The 23,520-nt window shown below is 37.7% G+C and overlaps 1 long non-coding RNA gene across 1 annotated transcript; it reads left to right on the top strand.

Moving 5' to 3' along the window:
• Positions 1-386: 386 nt before the first annotated feature.
• LOC125320046 lies at positions 387-23,194 on the top strand. Its single transcript, XR_007200974.1, has 3 exons — positions 387-578; positions 18,315-18,395; positions 22,467-23,194. It is a non-coding gene; the product is annotated as an uncharacterized LOC125320046 (long non-coding RNA).
• The last annotated feature ends 326 nt before the right edge of the window (positions 23,195-23,520 follow it).

Genomic DNA, 23,520 nt, shown 5'->3' with positions numbered 1-23,520 from the left:
AAAGATACACTATGACTGTTTAAAAAGGTACTCAGAACAGGGAACTTAATGGTCATTGTGAAAGAATATTTAAACACAAAAAAAGCAACCATTAAATGGTTTTGTTTCCAGACCTTCCTGTGTATAAAAAGATGCCAGTTGTACAATTTTGAAGCATCTCCTTCTGCTCTGTGTATTACAGTGCAAATTTAGTTCAGAAAAGCTATCCAACACATGCAATTACATTTTTGTCCAGCTGTCAGAAAACAAATGTATTTGAACAGTGGCTGCCTATCTTCCAACTGTCTATCTGTGTTTGTCTCCCTGAAATATGTCGAAAATTAAAAAATATCTAAACATTGTAAATCCAAATTACTTTTTTGATCATGTGTTTATTTTGCAGAAGTGTTAGTCACAATATCTTCAATCAATGTGCTTGTGTCAAGATATAACGACCCAGTTGCTGAACATATTTCTGAATTTAAGACCAAAAGGAAGAGGTGACTAAAACACCTGAAACAGAGATGCTATGCAAAAGATCTGTGAAAGACCATCTGCAATTCTGACTGTTGAACTCCAGCAGCTGCATATATAACAAGGTAGTTAGTGGGTCAAAGCTGTAAGAAAGTGAGAAATTTGGTATTTTCTTGCTTTCACAGTAAAGGTATATGAAGCCTGTGCTAGTTTTTAGCAGTGTCTTCTAATTGCATGCTTGTAACTGGGTGAATTGGTTATGTTTTTTAATGCAGATGGAGGTCCCAGACTCAGTGCAGTGAAATATAATCTTGCATACAATAGAAGGCAAACATAAGACTCAATAAACAAATGTGACAGAAATTTGCATCAGTAATTGCCTTGCCAGGTCCTACATTTAAGAATTGCCATGTTCACATAGGATGAAACCCACATGCTAAACAGTGACAATAGGATCTGTGCTAGTGTATTTCTACCTTCACAGCCTAGCCTTTTTCTTCCCTTCCCTTCCCTTCCCTTCCCTTCCCTTCCCTTCCCTTCCCTTCCCTTCCCTTCCCTTCCCTTCCCTTCCCTTCCCTTCCCTTCTCTTCCCTTCCCTTCCCTTCCCTTCCCACACCTTCCCTTCCCACACCTTCCCTTCCCACACCTTCCCTTCCCTTCCCACACCTTCCCTTCCCACACCTTCCCTTCCCTTCCCACACCTTCCCTTCCCTTCCCTTCCCTTCCCACACCTTCCCACACCTTCCCTTCCCTTCCCTTCCCTTCCCTTCCCTTCCCTTCCCTTCCCTTCCCTTCCCTTCCCTTCCCTTCCCTTCCCTTCCCTTCCCTTCCCGCACCTTCCCGCACCTTCCCGCACCTTCCCGCACCTTCCCGCACCTTCCCTTAACACAACATTGTATGGACACTAACAATTATCTTTTATTACTTAAAATACCTTAACATACCTGTTGCCTTCTGACAGTAGCATACATCTTATGCTATCGTTGGGAACAAATGCAGTCTTGAATGTATCGAAAGGCAAGCTGTGAGCTAAATGACTTGGTGAAGGTAATAGTCACTTTAGAAAGATGCATTCTCAATGTCTTACATACTGGACTTAAAGGAAAAAAATCTCCAGAACTACTATTCAATGAAGTTTTTCAGTGATGTACATGAACTATGTCAGAAAATGTTAGAGTATTCTGGCTAATGGTTGTTGTGTGGTGTGGTGAGATAAAGGAGCTTTAGGAAAAGAAAGAATGAGACTGAGACTCCTAAGTTAAATACTTTGAAAAACAATGCTCCCTTTGGGGCTCCCATGTTGTAACTCATCAGTGCTATCTTCATGGTGATTTAAGCTGCGATTCTTTGAGGGAGACTGAAAACATGCTTATATTCATTTACCACTAGACTTACAAACCAGTAACTTTGCTGTGATGCTTTGGGTACTTGCATTTCTTATTGGTATCTTAATATTAGGGGAATTAAAGTAAAGACAGGCCTCACTGAAGATTGAAGGACTCAGACAGTAAAATCCAGGGCCTTTTTTTGGCTTGGGGTCAGGGAAAACACATGCTGAAACAATTTGAAAGGGATCCAGTTTGAAAGAGGGTAGCCGCGCTGTTAACCATGATGCAATTGATTCGCAAAAGGTGAAGTATTCATCCCTCATCACACCACGATCTCAAGATAACCTTGTGATAGCAGATGCATATAATTTTTATGCATACATATGTATATATATATATATAAAAAATATATATAAACACGCAAACACACTCACACACACATGTATATATGTGTACACTTTAAGGTTTTTTGTACATGCCCAGGATCTCTGACATCCATGAGAATCTACCAGTAGCTTCAGGACAAGAATGGCATTGTCATGCTTCTCAGTGGGGCTAGATTGCTGCTAGAACTCCAGACAAGGGAGGAGGATGGTACCTTCCTACAGTACCTTTACGGTACCTTCCTACAGTAGCAGTAAACTGTGTGAGCACTTCCTTCCCCTGCACTCACCCACCATTGGATTTTGGTGATTTCTGACTGTGGTGTGAATCTCCTCCTAAAGCGCTTCTCAGACCTCTGAGAGGAAGTCTTTTTCATCTGCTCTATAAGTTTGTTTTCCTCACCTTTACCTTCCTGATTTGAAATGACATAGGAGGAAAACAAGCAAGTATCTTTCAGTATCATGTATGAGAGTGCTGAGGCAAACTTGATTTTCAGCAAATGTTAAGTTATTGACTATTTTGATTCTGTAAAGCCCAGACTATATGATTTTTTATCATTTTAGGTTACTTTATAGAAGTGTCTCATAGCCTGTCTCTATTTACTTTATAGAGTGTTTATGTTAAGAGAAAAAAATGTAAGGAGGAGTAAATTTTTCTGTAATCACTTAGTACCTTTCCTTTTTTTATAAAAGAAAGGAAATGGAAAATTATCTTAATAAAAACCATGATATCTGAAAACATAGTCATAAATTATGCCACAAAATACAGACACATTTAAGCTGAAAATTACTTCTGAAGTAATCTAAAAGTAATTTAGTACTCAGATCTAAATCAAATGAAATTTTCACAATGTTAAGGAGAACATAAAGAGAGCAGATGTTGTTTTTGATATTGAAAAACAATTCTGTTGTTGTAATGCAATCCTCTCTGAGAGACTTCTTTTTATTCTGTTTGCTTTGTTATGTTTCATTAAAAATTCTTATCAGGAAATTATTTTCCGTAACAACTTGGGATCATAGTAGCTTCCAATGACAGAAGTGTCCAAATTGTGATGATGATGCCTTAGGCTTTAACTTTTATATTTTTCAAATCCTGTACTGCCTAGTGTGTAACTCTGAAGTTTCTTATAGCCTGTTAACTTCTGTTCTCTCAGGCTAGGTAGGCATAACAAAGCCTCTCTGGGCTTGCTCTTCAAGGACACCTCGATTGTTCCAGGCCCCAAAATGTGTAAACTAAAAACCTCTGAAGAGGAGGGGCAAACCTGGGGTAATTACATTATTAGCTGAAGTTACAATTGGATATGCAAATGGACCAAACATATAAAAGTGTGAAGAACCAGTGACCCTGCGTTTGTCTTGGGTGTAGCCTTTTTGTCTGCCCAGGGTGTACCTTTGAAGGCCCTTCAAATAAAAACCTACTTTTATTCTCTTCTTCTTGTCTAGCCTCGGTTTTCAGGTGGCCACTTCCACACATCAATAAAAACCTTCATGTGTCAAATGCCAAAGAAACACTTTACAGAACTACAATAAAGCAAAAGGAAGCAGAGCTAAAACACAACTAAAGAGTTTTCTTTCCCTTTTCCTAATCAAAACAAGGAATTTCCTTGAGTGCATTTTAAAAATATAACAAAGTACACTGGAATAAAATCTAGCAGTATTTGTATATTGTATTTATAATGTATTTATAATGCCCCTGGAATTTGTTCAAATTTATTACTGTAATGATTGAGAGCTTTATTAATGAATTCTGTGAGGGCAAAGATGCAGATATATAACTGTGCATATATGTTTTTTAATCATATTTAAATAGGCTGAATGGATGTGAATCGCCTGCTTTGGTGCCATCGTCATATATAAAGATTATAAAATAACCCAAGCAATCTAGAGTCAGTAACATAGCTTTTACAGTATTTATAGTAAATAATATCTTTTAAGAATGCTTAAACACAGAGGACTGGCAGTCTGTCTGGAAAGTGAAGGAGCACAAGCTCTGGGAGATACCTGAGGTGACTCACCTGCAGCTTGGAAGATCATTTACAGAAACTGATGGCTTCCTTGTGTTTGTGCCTGGCGTGTACTGCCCATAGCATTCAAAGTATTCTTACCTGTGACAGGCTGAGCAAATGTCATCTATCAGGTGTCTACTTACCAAAGTGCTCACAGCTCGACAGGTGAAGTTGTTCTTTCACTCAGGAGGCCAGTTCAGGTCTGAAAGTAGTGCTCTTTTGTTCTCAGCATTGACACTGTTTAGAAAAGGCACTGCAGTGACTAAGAGGACCACTAGGACTGAGTCCCACTCACCAAAGCTGTCCAATTGTGGTGCAGCTGGTGGCTGAATAATTTTGACAAAACCAGGCTAAGGAGAGCAGGGAAAGCCCTGTGTGAGCAGGTTCACATGTAATTAAGATCACTGAAATGGCTTAGGTTGGCTTGTGTGCATGCTAAGTGCATAGTTAGGTCCAGCAAAAAAAAAATAGTGGGGAAGCTGTGGCATGATCCTGAGGAGCAGAAAGTAGTAATAAATTGTGTAATTGTCCTCCTTTCCCACATAATTTTAAAGAAGTTTTCTTGCATTTTATAAAAGTATAAGCAAACTTCAAACTCAAAATTTATGCACAGAATAGCAAATATACTTGCTGCTGTTATCCAGAAAAAAATACATTAGGATAGTTTGCCAGCATAGTGAATGTTTTCGCCTAGAAAATTAAGTGGCAGCACCTAAGGTAAAACTACTTCAATAGCCACTGACTGCCCAAGGAGACAGAGGTTGGCAGATGTGGGTCCTCTTCATGTCTCCCACTGTCCAGATCCCCATTTTGCATTCTGATTGATCCCATAATCTCATAAACATAACAAGGTCTTCTGAGAGTGAGTAGTGGTGCTAATCATCACCAAAGCAGCATGTCATGAACAGCAAAGGCCTAATCTAATCTATATGGAAGTGCATGGGAAAAAAGAAAGGGTCCAGCATAGCCTGAAATCCCACCGGAAACCTTACGTTCCTTGTGGATTGGCAATTTTGGTCGCTCTGTGCAACGTGGTAGATGAAATCATGTACAATCTCTCATCTGATCTTCTTTCTGTCTCTTGTATGATTTAAAAAGAGGATTCCTCTGAGCTACAGGTGATAGGGCTAAAAGTGCTTTTATGAAGCTTGTATCAAGTTGATAACATAATTAGTATAGCTGTGAAAATTCCTTCACAACTAAAAGGGGAAGAAAGAATGAAAAATTACACACACCACATCTGGGCTTTTTTTGTCAGCATATCCTTGGGGTTGATTCTCTGTTCCTGTCAAGCAGTGTAATGAGCTGCAAATTTAATCTACTGAAAATATGGGCAAGAGTAACTGCCAAACACCTTCAGAAATACTTAGCAACTGTGCCATGGGGAAAAATGAATTAAGGCAAGACAAATAAAGCCAGGCTATCCAAAAGTTGTGAAATTCCCTGAGAAATGGGACAAATCCCAAAAGATATTCTATTTGGAATTAATCTGGATACTGATCCAAACAGTTCATATTTGTCTACTCTATAATCAGTAATATTTTGCCTCCTAATAGTGATATTTTCTCTATTTAATGTAATTGAAAAAGCACCTGAAATCCTGGAGAAGATACTTGGGGTTAGGAGGTGATTTTTTATGCAAGAATGAAGAGGAGCCCTGAGAAGGTGTACTGATCAAGTTCCTTGTTCTGAAACTTGTACAGTTAGTTGTTATCCTGGGTTGCAGTGTATTATAACAGGGTGTCAGGTTGTATCCTCTGTCAGTTTGAACCAGTGTTTTCTGCCTTTTTTTTTAATTTCCCTATTAAATTGTTATTCTGACTTGGTGCCTCCCACTGGTTTGTTTTCAAACTAGTACAGTTGTTCAGTCCTGTGCCAAGTGGTATGAGTTCTGCAGAATGACTATAGTCACACTGCATGTGCCAGTTTTGAAAGCCAGCGTACCTATTCTGTGTCCTGTTTCTTACTGCCCTCCAATAAAATCATTTCTATTTGGCCAGGAATATATTTTCTGTGCTTATCTCAGTTTGCATTGTGAGCTTGCTTAGCTCACAACTTCATTATAGTTTCCATTATTTCTAAATCCTCCAGAAATAGGATGCAGAATGCTCTCTGAGGACATATCAGCAGAGTAACTGGAGGGTATCAAAAGAATATAGCCCCTTCTTGTTTGGTTCTATGTACATACAGACAGTGCTGCTATGTAACCTGCAGTTCTCAGGAGAAGGCAGTGCTAGGAGAGGATCACAGACATGGCACTGCCTTCACACAGTGCTGGGAAAGGGCAGCAGCCCCGGGTTTTGAGAGCTGCCCTTTAGCTACCAGCGCAAGCACTGAGTACCAGCCTTGCAGACCCAAGTGTGGTGCATTTGTAGACTTGAACAATGTGCGAATCTATGTCTTTATTCGTATGATGCCATCTGACCCACATTTATGTCCAATTCGAAAATAATATGATAAAATTTTCACATCATTTGAGATGAACGGAATATATGAACACAGCGATAGGAAGGTGCAGAGCCCTCCTCAGTGACATGCAGCCAGTTGCACTCAGGAGATTTTAAACAGGGTAAGCAAATCAAGGACAATTACATGATCAGTTATGTTTCATAGTGAAAATCTTTCTTGTCCTTCCCTTAATATCATTCCAGAGCAGGTGACTTTTTAACAAAATACATACCCACACTAAGCAAATTTAAGTAATCACTAAAAATATTATCCCTTTTTTTTTCCCAAAAAAAACCCTTAAAAATCTGTCACAACACAGGATATGTGATATAGGTGTCGTTGTGTCTGCTTTTGGGAAAAGGGAATGAACTAAATAACCTTTCGCTTTCTCAGCTCCCTTTTTCTCTCTTCAAAAGTATGATCTAAAGCCACTTTGGCAGCAAAGGTGTCACAGTCCTCAGTAATGACATGACTTACATCCTGCAAGATGCTGCATGCCTTCTGTTTCTAGTTAGTCAAAAAAACGAAGGGAGATAAGGATTTTGTCCCACTGTGGTCTTTATCCCTTCAAAACCAGCTTTGCTTTGTCTTCTTTGCTTCTGAATAGGCAGTTAAGAATCACTGAGCCAGTTTCATACCTAATGAACCAAATCTCTCTGTGGAACATCAGTCAGATAGCCCACTTTAGCCAGAGGCACTTGTGTTTATCAACTGGCAGACTGGTTCAATAGACACCAAGAGGCAAAGTTCTGCACACTTTTAGCACATTCAGTAATGAATAATTACAATTAATACTTCGTTTTTTGGAAATTAGGTAATCTGTAGAGGTGGGATTTAAAGATGTTGTCAGGTAGTAAAATATGTGACACTTCTTTTTTTTTCTGAATTAATAAATTATTTTAACATTTAGAAGGGGACTATTAAGTAGTAAATGGAAGTATTACTTTTACATATTTATATTCCCAGAGTAAGGGGGTTTTTTCCAAGCACAGTGCTGAATGTTCCTAGGGCAAGTCAGTAGAGAATGGAAACAAGCTGGAGATAGGTTGGTACAAAGACATGAGGTACTTAAAATTCATCAAGAACCTGGGCAGGAACCATATACCAGAGTGGCCAAGAGAATGGAAATGTGTATTCAGTAAATAGAGCTTAGCTAAACAACAATGGTTATAACTGCCTGATACTCTCTCCATCATCAAGCTGACACAAATCTATCTTTATCATTGGACAAAAAAACCTTGAAATAGAATTTCAATCTAATTTGCAAAAGAGATTTAAATGTTGAACTATTGTATTGCCGTTGAAATATCATCATCTGTCCAGAAAATAAAACATATGAAGGCCATTTATCGTCTGTGAATGAATTCTCTAAGAAATTATCTTAATGATTTTTTGAGCAGCAAAAAATGCAGCTACATTTAAATAAGATTCAGGGTTCTAACTAGAGAAATCCATTCTGAATATCAGCACCCTTTATCAGAGAGACCACCAAAGTCATTAGCCAGCTGGTTACCTAAAATGTAGTATGACAGACTTTCCACTGATATTATTCTATTTGGATTTAGTCTCAAGATAAGTTTTTCACTTAAACTGTGTGAGATTTTGTTTTACATAAATAAAGGGTTCCCTCTATAGAAGAGAGCAAGCGAATGCATACTTTAAAAAAAAAGAGTAAAAAGCATTACTCTACCTACAAAAAGGTCTGCAAGATGCTAAACTTCAATTAGCCCTACTAACAAATTTGGGTTGATATTGAATCTAATTCTTGGAGAAAAATAATCAACAACAAAAAAACCCAAAAAACCAAAAAAGTAAGTGGGGTTTATTTTGTAGTCTCAGGACAACTCTTACCACAGATATAGCAATATGGCTTATGAGCATTCAGGCCGGTAATGAAAGTTTCAAAACAGTATCCATTTTCACTGAAAATTTGAATGTTATTTGAAAATGCCATATTTCTGCTAAGTAATTGACCACATCATCTATGCCCTCAAACATTCCTAGGATATCCATTTATGTCATATCAATAAGTGTTAAAAACTATTGCAATATTTATTTTAATAGACTCAATCCCATCTGAAGATTTTGCCATAGGTATTAACAATGACAAAAGGCCTGGTAGACTGCATATTCCATCTTCCTACTAATCCCTGCTAAAATAAATTGTTCCCAAAGAGGCAGATTCTGCTTTAGCTGGTATCAATGGAAAAGTAAATACAGTCTTGAAGCCAGAATAATATTCAGAAAATTGGAGCAGAATGTAGCCCTGTAGATTTTTCTGATCCAGTTTCAAATGAGGGAAGTGATGATGCTTTTATGATGCAACTGCTTCCCTAAGGAATCTCCTTTGCAGTTTAAGAGACCTGAATGCTAAGGTTACTTTTGCTCCTGACAATTACTTCATTTTTACATTCTCAGTTTCATCCTGTTTCTCCACTCATTTCCTACTGGGTGACACAATGCATGCTACACATATGTATAGATAACGACAAGCTCTGCTACCACTAATATTCAGAGAGCAAACATGACTGCTGAAATTCCCCTGTAATCTTAGTTCATGTATCAGATTCAATCCACCTTTTCTGGAATATCTCATGCCACACCTTTCATGCCTCCAGCACACTTCATTATGGCTCTGCATCATAATGCACATGTTCATGTGTTTATGTGCACTGCTCTTTTGTTGTGTCCTCATGGACAAGTTTCAGTTCATTTTCCCCAGGCTACTCAGCTATTGACATGCTGACTGAGTAATTCCCAAACAGCCTTCATCCTTTGGTTTTTCCCCCCTGTGCGACATCTGTCATAGGCACAATTTTAATATATCTATGGAAATTACATATAGTTTATCTAGAAAACCCCAAAGCTTGCCTACAGCAATGATTTAACTTTGGCAGTTCAGCCAGGGAGTAGGACTGTTGTTCCTTTTTTTAGTAGGACGATGAAGTGCAGCAGCACCTGTGTTGTTCATCTCTGCAACAGAGCACCTCTGAGCATGCTACACACAAGAAACACAACTGTTAAAATGAGTGATGCACACCCAGGGTAGCTGAAAGGTAGGCTAAGGGGGAGGCTTTTAGGAGAAACCTGAACTTACAAGAATCGTGAAGACATGATGAATGTTTCCCAACTCTTTTCCATGAGTTTTATGGTGCAAAAAGCACACCACTCTCAGAAAAAGAGCTGCATCAAGAGGGTTATTGGGACTGGAGTTCTCCAGAGACTATAGATCTGTTTTACTTTAATTAATGATTCTTTATTCATCTATAAGCAGGCAGTGCTCAGATTTTGAGCATAAAACAAATGCACTGCCAAGCATGAAAATGTAGGGGTTTTTTGTCAGGTTCCTTTCTTATTTAAAGAAACACAATGGACTGTCAAATGACAGTAAATCTGGATATTTTGACAGATTTTTTTTTTTTCCATGAAGGACCAAGGCAGTCCTGTCTCATTCCTGGCTTTTGGGAAGGTGCTCCAGGCTGTTCTTCTGCTCTAGAAGGACCATAGAGGTATCTTCACTGGCACAAAATATGAATATGTTCAGTTTCTTATTACCCGTACTAATTTTTCAAAGCAAAACTGGGAATGGGGAAAATTACTTGGAAATGAATGAATTATTTAGGATATTAGGGCATTCAGATTTTTTTTTTTTTTACTAATATGGAGTTAAACTGTGGTAGATTTTTTTCACCCACCCTTTTGAGACTTCTGATTAGGACATACGAGTATCTGTTTGACTTTTTTTACCATCAAACATTGCTTTCAGGAGAGTGTTCACACAGTCTTCTGTAACTCATGATGTTTGCATATGCTCCTCTTATAAGGCAGGCTTTAAAGAAGTGCTGTAACACTTTTAATTTAATGACCAGATGTCAACTGATTTTTGCCCTTGAAATTGGAAGTGATGCCTTTATTCATGTCTCTCTCCAACAGGCATTAAGAAAGGCAGAAAGACATCACCTAATGTTGTCCTTTGACTATTGGTCATGATGATCACAGTATGGACGTTAAAGTTAAATGAGGCATGTAGGGGAGAGATTTGTAAAAAGTGATGCTTTCCAGCACACTTATGATCTGCCCTGGTTTTCTTAGCTGAAACTTTAGAAAAAGCCTCCTAGCACAAAGGGAGCTGCGGTACTTTCTGGTAGGTCTCCTGGTTAGACAAGGGGAGAACACACGCTATAGGGTAGATATGAGCTGTAGGATAGATATAGCCGTGTGGAGTCATCAGATTAAATGAATTAAATTATTCTTTCTTAGTCCTCATCTCAAGTCCTAGTCAAGGTAATATTTATAATCCATAATTGCCTGGATATAGAATCAGAGAGTATTTAATAACAGGGCAACCAATATGCATGTCCCTATAAACAAGACACTATTAAGTGGACCTGTTTTGTCCAGGGCTGTTTGCAAGAGATTCCCAACAGAAGTGCATTCCACACTGCTGTTCTAGGTAAAAATATACTTTTAAAAGCAAATAAGAGCATGCCAGAAAAATCAATGGCATTGTCTTTGATACTGAGATCCCTGTGACCCATATCTGACACAATTTAGCAGTTAATCAGGATGTTCCATTTATGTCAAGCAATCTGAATCCATTTCATTATCAGACTCCTTTAGACAGATCATCCTGTAAGAAACTTCAGAAAGAACAAATAGGAATATTTTTTTTTAGTAAGGAGGGATGGTGTCAGAAGCTAAAGTCAGCAGCACTTTGAAATCAATAACAATGCATTCTGTAACAATCTGGAAGCCAGTGACACCTGACAGAATAGTCAGGATGTCAAATTTTGGAGACATGAGTTCAGTGATGTTATAGCAGCAGCCTTTAAATGTATTTCTCTGTGAGATCCATCATATCAGAAGTGCATAAAAAAGACAAGATGTAATGAAATCTTGGTGGATAAACTGAAATGTAAGGAATTGGGGAATAAAATAAATCTGACTTTTGTGATCATGCGTAAGTGAACATTAAAATAGATAATGTCTGAAAAAGTAGACTAAGCATCATTATAGTAGAAGACTAAATTGAAATATGTAGGATTTTTTTAAATCTAAAATTCATGTAAGAATTCATTATATAAAGTGTGGGAACATGGAAAGTGATCCTTTCAGAAAGACAGCACATATTTATCAATAGAGAGAAGAAAAGAAAAGCAACACTATTATCGATAAGGGTGTATTTCTTTTCCTAAAAAAAATGTTTATTAAAATAAAATATTTCTGTCTTGATTTTTAAGTTTTGCTACTAAGATAGGGTTTCAATCCATAAATATATGACAGTGATTTATGGAATTGCATTAATGCCAGTTCTCAGATGACTTCACCTATGATACACAACTGTATCTATTCCAAAAGAAGTTGGAAGCAAACCATGCCTAAATTCTGTGGTTACCTCATATCTTGCAGTGAGAATCAGATCATTAAAAACCTGTCTTATAAGGAAATAAGGACATGCAGTAGCCAACCTGCCATTCCCTTTAATACATGCCAGTTAAAATGAAAAGTTGTTCAACAAAAACATTTCCATTGCAGATTCGCTTTGCTTTTTAAATGGAAAATCCCATTTTCCTAAGAAACTGAACATTCTTCATGAAAAAATGCACCTGGATAAAAATACAGAATCCTTTTGAAAACTGTCATTGTAAAACTGAATACAAACTCTGTCTGCTGTTACCCAGGCCTGACATCAGAATGTAGGGATCAATATTTCTAGTTCTTATTTCTGCTTTTTCTCATTTTTTCACCAGTCACTTGAGGTAAGTGAATGATCCTCTCCAGTTCTCCCTTGCAAAAATTTATGAAAATGATGAAATATTCTTAAAAGGTGTGCTGAGACTAACATATATAAAATGTTCTGAGATTCTAAAATGACAGGTCCTTTCTAAAGGGGATTATGTATAAAGTACTATGTTTAAAGAAGATGTTCCACACTGGTGATCTTTCTCCCCAGGATTTTGTTCTCTGCAGTCTCAAAGGACATTGATCAACCAAAGATGCCTTTATGGAACCTCATGGGAAAAAGATTAATTTCTCCTGCCACCATCTTTTATTTGTCACCAATATTTATAATTTTGTTCCCACCACACTAAATACATTCTGTGAAAGAAACAAAAAATCTTTGTAAAAGCTCATACAGCAAAGTCTGCATGCAGAATTCTGTTGGAGGTTTCAGCCTAAAATCATTCATGAAGACTTTGTGGGCTTTCTTCAATGTCTATCAAACCTACTCAGTCATATGTATGCTAAATGTGACTAACTTCATGGCAGAGGCACTGCAAACAGCATATCTGATCATTTTACTGGGCTTCTGACATATGCTAACCTAGAAAAAAGCTGTTCAGCTTCATTTCTTGCAAAGCTGAAATTTCCATTATGCTTACTAGTGCTACCTCCCTAGGAATGAACACTATGTGTAATATGACACAGGCTTTTATTAAAAAAATATTATATGTTTTGATTTTCCACAGTCAAAAATCTTGACTCAAAACTAAATTAACACAAGGCAAAAATAACCCCAAAAACCCATGGGGGGAACAAGAAGCACCTGAGAAAATATTTCATTTGGACTGAATTGATCTTCTGGAAGTGGAGTCTCTTGGAACAAGCATAGAGGGAGAAAGGAAGGAGAAGTTGAGTTAAAATGACGTAAGGTTAACAAAGGGTTACAAAGCAGAAGATATAGGAGAAAAAAGGGAAAGGAGTTTTAAACTGTACAAATAGCATTTGTCTGGGTGTAAGGGAATTGGTAAAAGGTAAAAGGGAATTTATAGTTGTGACTCCTTAATCAAGAGGGTTTTATTCCCTTTGTTTTTTTCTTTCTCTTAATGTCTTTTTACTCTGCTAATACAGAGGTGTCAGATGTGGTGATAGGGTAACCCATTTAAAATTCTGATTCTGTGATCTATCTATCTGTACCTCTTGTGGGTATATCTTGTAAACTCTGGCCAGGCACCAAATAATCCTTTCAAAAAGCAAACTATTGGGGCTGTTTGAAGAGTCCGCATGCAGCATAAGAAGGAAGGGTAAATTAACAGTTCTGCTGCAAGACATGTATGGATCTGAGAAACTTAACAGATGAGCACCCATGGACTATATTGTACTGATAAAATTTCATTAAGGTCCCAGCAACAATCCTCTAGTTTCTAAGACAAATCTTAGTTCTGCATCTTTGTGCCCTTATACTTCATGCCATTTTCCTTGTTTGCTCTGAGTAGTAGTGTTTGAAAAATTATCCAGTGTATTCTGCATTTTTTCTGCGTCCATGACGCTCCAACTTTTATGTCATCACTAAATTTCAAATAGTTCACTCTTAGCTTTGATGACAAAGTTTCTAGCAAAAACATTGGAAAAGATCTCCTCCTAGACTGAATCTTGAGGAGCACGATTTGTAATTTTCCTCTCCCAAGAACAGTAATCTCTCACCAAAACTGCTGGTTCCCTTCTCCAGTTGGCCATCTCTTGATACAATTAGGGAAAATCTAAATATTTATAGTTTATTTGATTGTTTCCCACACAACATTGACAAAGGCCTTGACTGAAAACACTCTAAAGGATCAGGTTTTTCAACAAAGAAGGATGCCAAAATAGATTTATATGATTTGTGTAAGATTATGTTGCCCTGGATTCAAGGCCCAATTTTTCACCTTTCTTTAATTATTCTGTCTTTAAAAATTTCAAATTCCACAACACAGAAAATGTCCCCACTGTCACAGCAGCCAGGCTGAAAGTATGAGCCTGCCTGTTTCAGCCTGCATCCATGTTCTGTGTAACATACCATTAAAGGATTCCTGAAATGAGAGCTTATGCTGAGCTTGTACTCCAGGGATAGTTAGGAGTTGATTGTTAGGCTTGGCTGGACTCTGTTGTCAAGTATCACCTGCCATAGCTTTTTCACACATGCAGCCTGGTTAATAGTGCAAACGTGTTCTGGCTGCTTTCATCAAGGCAATATGCATCTCCTTATTGTCATAAAAATGGGAGGTTTTCTATCTAGTCCTGATGACAATTTCTCTGGGTGATGTTAAATGGGGAAACAGTGCCAAAATGGCACTTTCTAAATGGAGAAAACATTAATTATGTTGTAGGATAACAGAAGAGTGGAGAGGAACATCAGTACAGACAGTGTCAATTGCCTATGAAAAAACAGAGCAGAGGTAGATATTCAGCTGCTTCACACATTTGGGTGGACTGTTGAAAAGAGGAACACAACACATAACAATTAAAGCAAAGCCAGTTATAAAAATACCTGAATTCCTAATAATCATTCACACTCAAAAATAAAATGCAACACTTTAGTTGCATTTCAAATTGCATAATTAATTGCACCTGATTATAACTGGTGTCTAAATCAACAGGATTCATGAATTCCTTAATATATGGTATTGTTACATCTCCAAATTGGATGACTTATGTAAATAGCCAATCCAGTACTATGAACTCCAATTTCCAAATAATTTTAGCTATAAGATAAATATATAGACAGACATATATATTCAGTACTGTTGCATGCAGGTATTCACAACAGACTCTGCTAGATGACAACTATGCGGTTTAAGTTTCTGTAGCATTTAGAACAGTGAACAAACTAAAGAATTTATTTCTCTGAGTACAATAATTTATAAAATTAATCAAAACTGTACTCCTTACTTATTTGCTCACGTGCAACTTTGAGAGTCTCATCTTATGTCTGGATTGTGTTATATCATACCTCTGTGAAGTAGATGCAATGGGAAAAAAAAAGACAAAACAAAAATTAAATTGTGCCTGTTCTTAAACCTTAGAACTTTTAAAGATGAATTTTTGGTTCATGATATTAAAATGTCATTTGCATATTGATACTGTTCCCACGCTGAAACAAGCAGAGCAAAGACTTCCAAAATAGGTGTTATTTTGTTATTAGTCAACAGATTTTGAAAAGCAAACTCAGGGGTTATCAAAATAACTGAGCAATGGATAAACAGTTGGAAGAAAACCAAGTCCCAAACTCTTATTCCTTTATTATTCAAGTTTGATTAACTGCCTTCTGTAGCTGTTCTCCAGAGTATCTAAGAGTCCGCAAAAGGAGCTCAAACAAAAGTAAGACCACCTCAGTCAAGAGCTGAAACTGTGGATTTCCCCAGAGAATGTATCTAACAGCAGCCATTCAGGAAAGTAAACCACAAGGGTGAGCTGCCTGCTTTAATCAAACACCACATAGATCTGAGTAGTGAGGCACAGTATCAGAGAATAGAATCATAAAATATTTTGGATTGAAAAAGACTCTTAAGATCATTGAGTCTAACCATAAACCTAGCACTGCCAAGCCACCCACTAAGCCATGTCCCTAAGGGCCATATTTACAGGTCTTAAATACCTCCAGGGACTGCTCTAGAGTCAGGCTGTTACAATATTTGGAAACCCTTACAGTGATTAAGTTTTTTCTGATATCCAGTCTTAACCTTTCGTGGTGGAACTTGAGGCTCTTTCGTGAGACCTCTTGCTCTTTGGGAGAAGAAAATAATCCCCACCTCCAAACAAACTCCTTTCATGTAGTTTTAAAGGTCTTCTTTTCTCAGTGGCTGCTCATGATTTATTCTCTAGACATTGAGATTGTGGAAGGTGTATTAAGTGTCAGTGTGGATGGCCTGGAGAAGAAGTACTACACGATAGTATTTTTCACATAATTGAGGGAAGTTATCAACAAAGGCTGGTGGATGAGAGGCTGGACATGACCCAGCCATGAGCACTCACCCACAGCCCAGAAAGCCAAACACGTCCTGGGCTGCATCCAAAGCAGTGTGGGCAGCAGGGGAGGGAGGGGATTCTGCCCCTCTGCTCTGCCCTGGTGAGGCCTCACCTGGAACACTGCATCTAGCTGTGGGGTCCCAGCACAGGAAGGACATGGACCTGCTGGAGTGAGTCCAGAGGAGAGTTACAAAAGTGATGAGAGGTCTAGAGCACCTCTCCTATGAGGAAAGGCTGAGAGAGTTGGGGTTATTCAGCCTGGAGACAAGAAGGCTCTGAAGAGACCTTATTGAGACCTTTCAGTGTTTAAAGGGAGCTTACAATAAAGATTAGGACAAACTTTTTCACAGGGCCTGTTATGGCAGTAAAAGGGAAATTAGTTTTACTTGAAAAGAGATTAGATTTATACTAGATATAAGGAAGACTATATTTTCTTAGGATGAGCACATTTAAACCCTGAAACAGATTGTCCAGAGAGGTGATAGGTGCCCCATCCCTGGAAATATTCAAGATCAGGTTGGATAGTACTCTGAGTAACCTGATCTAGTTGAAGATGTCCGTGATCACTGCAGGGGAGTTGGACTAGATGGTGCTTAAAGATCCCTTCTTACTCAAACTACTCTATGATTCTATAGCATCCTCATCTGCAACCATTCTGAATGAGTGTGCATTTTGAGAGATAATACAAAGCCAAGTTCTATCATGATGCTCATTCGCTTAATTTAAATTCTAAAATATGTTATTTGTACAACGGATTCACTCTTCTGCATAATTTAACAGAATTCCTGGGGAAAAAACCCTAAACACTGGGAGGAATGAAAGAGCTCCATTTTGTCTTTCCTGGGATCTGTTTTCCCTCTTATTTTACAAGATGGACAAAAAAATCTTCTCAAATTTTTCAAAATTGCCTTTAAAGATCAGAAGAATTAAGAAAACTTCAGTGAGTCATAGACATTTTCAAAGGTCTCCCAGCTCAGTCTTTCATCAAAAAAATAAATAGAAAATGAATTGATGCTTTAAAATAACATAAGTAAAGAAAAGGAAAGTGAACTTCAGTATTCACAACCTAATTTACATTCTCTCTTCGTTCTGGCAACTCTTGTAGTTAACAGATGGTGCAAAGGCAAACACACCTTTTGATTATAGGAAAAAAATGAAAAAAATAGGTGCTTCAGGAAATGTGTTCTATTAAGCATAAGATATTAGGACTGGTTCGCTTATACTGTTAGCTTGTAACACGATATAAGCAAATTAGAGGAAATTCAGTGCCTAATTGTCTTACAGGTTTCTAAAAATGCATCCCATTAGCCCCAGTTCAGGAAGCAGCTATGTTCCTAAAATCATGCTGGATCCTAAATACGAACATCAGTGTCATTGACTTCATTGCTTAAGTCCAACTTCTCCATAAAATTCAAATCAGGCAGGTACCAGTGGGACATTATATAATTCATCAGCATCAAATGGACATTTAGATGTCTACTTCCTTCACCTTCTGAGCTCTGCATCAGATACAATGACTATAAGAGGTTCTCAACCATTTCAGTGCTCACCAGGGCATCCACAGTAACAGCTCTCCACAACTCCTTTCACAAGCAAAGACCAACAAAATTCAGCAGTAAAAGAAGGATAATCCTTATAGTCAAACCATTGACTGAATGACCTTTCTGGCTGTTCTGATGGTGCCCTGCATTTTAGTGGAGCCCAGATGGCTTTGCTGTAGTTGGGCAGCAGAATGCTAATTAGCTCTGACAGCACCAATTATTAACTCTTATGATACAGATTCTTCTGTGTTCTTCTTCTCATTTGCCACCCCTCCCATACTGAGAACTTTATTTCCCACCCCTTCCATACTGAGACCTTTATTTCCCACTGTGGATAAGCCTAGCATCTTTTTCAGAATAATAATGGCCATAGTCCGCATGTAAACCTTACTTTTTTTCTCTCCTTGTTTACATTTTAACACTCATAAGGCCCTGTGGACAATTGGTACAAGCTATTGAGAAGGCAGGCTGCCTGGTTTTGGTCTACAGTTGAGGAAAACTGCAGTGGATGTAAGTACAGATTTCATCTATGAAGGCAAATTACGGCTTGGTTTTCAGGTTTTGGTTTCACTACAAGTCCCCATGTATGAGTAAGGGTTGTTCATTAGACAAAAGGAATGCTCCATTCCCCATGCAAGCTAAAACCTGAGCTTTTCTCAGGGATACAGTAAGATACTCAAAACTGTAAACTGACCATCAGCCTCCACCAGACTTCCTTTCTTGCCCTTTCTTTAAAAACACAGCTCTTCCATGTTTCGCTTCAAAGTGGAGATTTATTTCTCATGACAACATTCTAGAGAGCTTGTGAAGCTTCTCTTTTCTGCAGGAGTTAAAAGAAATATAATACAAGCACGAATTGCTTCCTAATCCACCAGTAATAAGAAATAAAATTACCTTCCATATGTATTCCTGTTTCCAAGCACTTTTTGCATGTATGAAGTATAATGTTGCTTGGATCTCTGTTCACATGTACTCCACGTTATCAAAGGTTGCAGTTGGAGCTTTCAGTGTCTGTTTTCTGCCAGTTGCAGTAGGGTGGGTTTTTTTCATTTTATTCATAACTCAGGTAACTCTGTTAATTGGATGGTTTTATTTTGATACTGAAGAACAATATTGTCCAGGCTGTTTCTCTATCTCTAAGCTATTATTTGGGTTTACCATAAATTTGCCTTCAGAACAGATTTTGCCACATCACAATTTGTGCATGATAAATACCCTGGAATGATTCATGTTGCTGTGGTCATCTCATGCTTTGATTGAGTTTGGGGACAGAAATAAAACTCTCTGATTTCTTAGAAAGTTAACTGTTCCAGGTTGATAATTCCAGCTGGGAAATGTTTCTTTACTTTTAACATGTTTTTCAGGAGAGTGTTATGATACTCACAGATTTTGATGTACCTTCTCTTTTTTTTTTTTTTTTTCAATTGCTTCAGAAATTTCTGTGGTAAAAAAAAAAGAAGTCAAATTTTCCACTTCAGGACACAAAAAAACTCTTCCGCTTCAGGTTTAGAATGGCATAAGGAGTTTGTGGGATTTTGTCCTTGACATAGGATATTCTTGTAGGTCACTGGTAGTAAGATTTGTGGACTTATATCAAAAGTCTGCATTCATAGGATAAAATTATTGGTCTCCATTTTTTTTGTCATCCCGCCAGGATGACATCTTTATGAAAAGTCCTGTGGAACAGGGTTGTTGTTTGGTTGTTTTGGTTTTTAAAAAATAGCTATGCGCAGGGTGTTACAGTGTTATTTGTTGCTCTACAATTAAGGAATGGACACATGGCATGAACATCTTATGGTCTGCGTGGTACTTGTAAAATCCTAGATAAAAGTTCTGCATTATTCTGATAAAACATCTTGTATATAAAATTTTTGGATCTCTTGTTACCATAACAACGAATTGAAAAGTGGGTTGAAATTAATGTCATAATACATTTTTTTACTATTTATTCCTTCATCTAAAGATTTTCTTCTTCACTCTGAAGAGGCTTACATTATAATTCATTTGTTGAAATATTATTGTAGTAATTATGCAGAGTTTAATATGAGAGATGGGGTGAGCAGGTGGACAGGATTCAAAATTTTAAATGAAAACAGCTGATTTCTCCCTTCGGAGCAATGTTTGTCCCCCAGACAAAAACCACCCAGCAGCCTCATCTCTCTCTCTTGTACATCAGCTCTTGTTTCAATCACTTGTTTGCTGTGCATCTGTTATCATGGTTGTGCATGAGACTAAGGATCAGCACCTTTGTTGCAGACTTTACTTTTCCTTCTGGTCCATAACAGCACAGAGAGATGACAAATGCTGCAATTATTCTACCACTACACACAACCAGGAAAAATCTTATAGTGCAAATAATTCACCATCCAAAACAGCAGTCGGGAGAAAATTCTTACTTCTTAGACTGCTTTTTTAATGGAGCTAGAAATGGTCTAATGCTAGTGAATTTACAAGTCTCACAGAAGTTTCTTTCACTTGAATCAGAACTGTCTATAAAATGGTTGAAAAACATATTTGAAAGATCTCAAATAATACTTGACATCTGCAAGGAAATACAGTGTCCATGTCTTTGCATTATACCGCATGCAAAATAGTCTTTGTATTCCTTATGTGCTTTGAGGGGTGAAGATAACAACGGAAGCCAATGCACTGCCACCTTCTCTGCTCTTTCCATGCTGGGCAAACAGCAGGACTGAGCTCACTAATCACTGATCAGGTTCACACTAAAGCAGTATGAAGTCTCTATAACATATTCTAAATTGCTTCCACTGTATTTAGTTCTGTTTATATTCCACTCCTGGAGACTATTTTCTTTCTCCTGTCTACAGTACAGACTACTGAGAGTATGCTAAGTCATTAATGAGTTACAAAGGGTGACATTCTCATGAAATCCTAAATCATTTTAGGCCAATTCACAGAACTCAGAAAGCTCAAGTTGACAAAAACAGGACATGATGAGAACTGCAGTTTAATTTGTAAACATTAAACTACATTTTCAGATCTACGGTTGTATTTAATGTAAAAGAAAAGGTAGTTGTTTCACTTTCTAGTAAATGCTAATTGTCCTTCAGCTGCATAATAAATATTTTTAGGCAATAAAGCAAAAAGTGGTGAAAAGAAAAGCAACTTTGATCCTGTTTTGCTTAAACTTTGCACAGTGTTTTATCTCTCAGTGTATTATGTCTTTACTTTCTTCTTTTCACATCTTTTTGCCCTGAGTACTCTAACATCCCTGTGTGGTCATTTGGGTTCTATTTTGTTCATTTAATTGAAGATTGTCTGAGGGTGTTAAAGTGTTATGATTCATTTACTAGAGAGAAATACAATTTGAGCCACTTCACAATGATTTGTTTTGCTGTAGTATAATTGCCGTGTACTGACATTTTTTTGTAAAGACATCAATGCATGCTGTAATCTGTGCGGTTACCATATATTATCTCACCCAATATAATTTTTAAAAAGTTGAAGTAATCATTAAAAATTAATTCTGTGTTAACTGAGAAGACTGCTGTGCACAGGGCTTCAGCAAAATAACAGGGCATGCAGGCCAATGTTCACAGAGTCAGGCTCATCATTGCCACCTGTGGCTGTCACCCACTTGTCTCCTTGTGCAATAGCTGCAGTGCCTCGGGGTGGCATGAAACAGACACTGCATGTTGGATATGTGACATGAACAGCAGGAGAAGAGCTGTGCCCTCCCCATTTTCTGCACCTTGGTCTTTTGTGTAAGGTTGAAGGACCATTTCCTGGTTCTTTTTCAGGAGTCATGAGCCATGGCCGTGCCTTTCTTAGAGTCTCTGTTGATCACAATTTTTCATCCTCATAAGTAAAAGGGAGCATGGAGGGCCTTATGTGGCAGTGTTTGCCCTAGTTAATAGCTTATTCTAAAAAAGAATTAATTGCATAGTGAGGCTTTATCAGTTTTTGTTCTTATTTTTCTATTTTTCTGAATAATAATATAATTATTATTATTAATAATAATAATAGTAGTAATAAGTAGTACTACTACTACTACTACTACTACTACTACTACTACTACTATATGACAGCAATTCAAGTACATCAGAAGGAACATGGAACCAACACTACTGGAACTGTAGAGAGGTTTTATGTAGAACTAACAGTGAGCAAGTTGGAGGAAGGACAACATAGATTTAGCATTGGACAGGCCATCCAGAGGTTCTTTAAAAACTGAAATTCTACATCTTCCCCCTCCCAGTTCTGTAGAAAAATATAAAAAGATAACTCAAAAGGAAAACATAAGACTCTTGTTTGAAGAAACAAGATGATGTAGGGCACAATGAAACAGTCAGAGTGCCAGAAGGACACAACCAATGAAAACAGATTGTTAAAGCACAGTGGGAACTTCAAAGTGCCCACAGGTCCAAACGTGCTTATAAAAATATAAAAGCAAAAAGAGTTGCAAGAGAAAACAGCACAAACATTTTAAGCATCAATTGGTTCAAGTAAGATTCTTAGATGCCTTTTGTTGTGCAAATGAGATGCCCAGGAGGAGATTGCTTTGAACACCAATTCAGATGGGTTTTGTACTCTGATTTTATGTTTTCACATTTCCTACAGGTTTGGTGCTTGTGGAGAAGCACACAGAGCTGTGCAATGTTGTGGGCTGAGGGTGGTTCTTTATGCTCACCAACAGAGCTGCCCAGCATCACCATTCCTGTCTCAGCCACATCTTTGGCAGCCACAACACATTTGCCTGCAGCCCTACTGAACTACCACGAATCCAGCTGTGTTACAGGAAGAACCTGGGGTTCCCATTCCTGTTTGTCAGAAGCTGCTGTTTAATCACTGCTGTGTGATTAATGAGTAATTTATTTTTTGCTCAGAAAGATCTGGGACTTTTGTTCTTTTTGCAAAATGGATTCTGGGGGTGGAATGGGAAGGAAGTTAGATGTTAAAAATCTCATTTAGCATTGAACTCTGCAAATGCTTTTGTCAGAAATTGGGAAGTTTCAAAATGTCAAAACATTTTACTCAGAAAACATGCAAGTAAAATGTTTTGACATCTTAAAAATTAAATGCTTCATTAAACAAATGGTGAAATGAAACATTTTGAGAAGCACTTACAACTTTGTATTTAGCCCCCCCCCCCTTTAAAAGCTGTCCCTATTAGAACAATAAGGTCAGAAGGAGATTAAATAATTCAGAACTGAAACAAAATGCTTTTTACTTTGACGTAAGCTGCTACTTTGATGTTTTTGATATATTTCAATGAAAACGCTACAAAATTTCCCCAGAACCCTTCTAGTTTGCCTGGTTTCTGCTTGTTTTCCCAGACAACCACTGATGTGAAATGCATTATAGATCCAGTTTCAAGCTTTCACTTTTCTGCTGGTCCTTATTTTTCCTCTTTCTTCATCTTCTCTGTTTTCCAGAATAAATGTTTTTTATTTAAAAACTACTGAAACTTCTTTTCTTCAGCTGAATACTCCTTAGTCACTGTACTTGTCCATTTGCTTACAGTCTTGGCAGAGAGGTGAGGCTTTGGCTGTGGACTGCAGCTCACACCAGGACAGCAGTCTTACACAAGCAGGGAGGGGTTTTGGACTCCGACAATATCTGCAGTTCTGGTAGGCTGCAGGGGGAAACTTACTTTTTTTTCTTTTTTTTTAAT

This window comes from Corvus hawaiiensis, chromosome Z (assembly GCF_020740725.1).
Source record: "Corvus hawaiiensis isolate bCorHaw1 chromosome Z, bCorHaw1.pri.cur, whole genome shotgun sequence".
NCBI classification, from domain to species: Eukaryota; Metazoa; Chordata; class Aves; order Passeriformes; family Corvidae; genus Corvus; species Corvus hawaiiensis.
Note: the sequence above shows the minus strand (reverse complement) of the source record. Positions and strands in the feature narration are given on the sequence as shown.